The sequence below is a fragment of the Penaeus vannamei genome, chromosome 33 (assembly GCF_042767895.1).
Source record: "Penaeus vannamei isolate JL-2024 chromosome 33, ASM4276789v1, whole genome shotgun sequence".
In the NCBI taxonomy this organism is placed as follows: Eukaryota; Metazoa; Arthropoda; class Malacostraca; order Decapoda; family Penaeidae; genus Penaeus; species Penaeus vannamei.
This window is the reverse complement of record NC_091581.1, coordinates 23,535,286-23,537,785: the sequence shown is the minus strand read 5'-3', so window position 1 is coordinate 23,537,785 and position 2,500 is coordinate 23,535,286.

Below are 2,500 nucleotides of genomic sequence, written 5' to 3'. Positions count from 1 at the left end.
TGTCTGTAATTAATGTTGAGGAGGATTGTATTAGTAGTGATGATAGTAGTAGTAGAGAGCGATTATCATTTATATTTTCATTATCATTATCATTATCTTTACTGTAATTATCATCATTATTACATTATCATTATGATCATTATTACTATCATCAATATCATCATCATTATCTTTATTCTCTTTATTATCATTATTCTTATTCTTATTATTATCATTACTATTAATATTATCATCATTATCATTAATAGTAGTAGTAGTATCATTATCATTATCTTAATTATTATTATCATTATCATTACTACTACTATTGCTGTTGTCATTATTATCATTGTTGTTGTTGCTGTTGCTTTGATGTTATAGTTATCATTATCTTTATTGCTATCATCATGATCATTGTTATTATCATGATTGGTGATATTGTTATCAAAATCATTATTATCATCAGTATTATCATTGTTGATGTTGTTGATGTTATCATTATCATTGTTATTATTATTATTATTATTATTATTATTATTATTATTATTATTATTATTATTATTATTATTATCATTATTATTATTATTATTATCGTTATTATTATTACTATTATTATTATTATTATGATTATTATTATTATTATTATTATTATCATAATTATTATTATTATTACTATTATCATTATTATTATTATTATTATTATTATTATCATTATTATTATTATTATTATCATTATTATTATTACCTTTATTGTTATTATCATTATCAACATTATCATCAATTCATTTATAATTATTATTATTATTGGTTATTTATTTTTATTATCATTATTATTATCATTATTATTATTATTATTATTATAATTACTATTTACTATTATTATTATTATTATTATTTTTATTATTATTATTATTATTATTATCATTATTATTATTATTGTCATTATTATTATTATTGTTGTTATTATTGTCATTGTTATCATCATCATTATTATCATTGTCAATATTAGCATTATGATCGTTATCATTATTATCAATATCTTTAGTAATAGTATTAGTATTATTATCATCATTATTATTATTATCATTATTAGTTTATTGTCATAATTTTGATTCTTCTCAACTGTTATTGTTATCATCATCAATAATGCTCTTGTCATTATTTTTAAAACCATTTCCACAAGGCGTTTTTTCAGTATCATTGTTATTCATTTATATGTACAGCCATTACACAGGTGTATAATCAACATTACCCTTATCATAGGTGTCAGTTCCATTCACAATCTTTGCAAAATGCTCTTTATAAGAATATGTATAGAAGTATGATAATACATGTGGTATTATAATAATAATGATAGTGATAGTGATAGAGATAAAACGATAATCATGATAACCTAGAATGATAATGATAATAAAAATAATGATAATAATAATAATAGTAAATAATAATAATAATAATAATGATAATAATAATAATAATAATAATAATAATAATAATAATAATAATAATAATGATAATAATAATAATGATAATAATGGTAAATAACAATAATGATAATAATAATAATAATAATAATAATAATAATAATAATAATAATATACCCTTTCGGATTTACTGCCTTGGTAGGCCATTTAGATAGTTAAACGACAAATTAATACGAAACTGAATTAAACGACAGATATTAAGGGATAAAACTTACTCGCACATCTCTGAATTAATGTTACCATTAACCTAATGTTATGGATAAGTGTGTTTCTGCTAATGTCTATGTGTGTATGTGTGAAATATATGAACGTGGGTGTGGATATGTGTGTGTTTGTTTTACCGGTTTTACATTTTGCATGGTTGTCGAACTTACCACATACTGGTCTATAGCTGCAGCGGGAACAACACCTCATTATGTATCGTCGCATAGCCCTAATTAGTCCTATATTTGAGACTTCAGGTTGCTATGGTCTGCAACTTTGGGATTTCTTGTTATTTCCGGCTAAATGATGATTCATACAATATCCATGCGTGGAGATTGACAACTGTTTTTTTATTTTTTTTTCCTCTTATTTTTTTTGCAATAAGTCGTTCTGTTGTGCTACATATCCGAATCCGGTGAAGGGTTATATTTTATTCTGAGTATTGTAGTGCACTCTCTGGGCACGCGTGCTTTCCTGGCTATCGATTCTAAAAATATTTTTATGGCGTTAGAACAGTATTGCTTATGTGAAGCAGAGTGAAGCTGTGTTTTGTTTTGTTGTGTTTGTATCTAAATATCTATCTACCTATCTATATATGTATATATATATATATATATATATATATATATATATATATATATATATATATATATATATATATATATATATATATATATGTGTGTGTGTGTGTGTGTGTGTGTGTGTGTGTGTGTGTGTGTGTGTGTGTGTGTGTGTGTGTGTGTATGTATATATATATATATATATATATATATATATATATATATATATATATATATATATATATATATATATATATATATACATATACATAT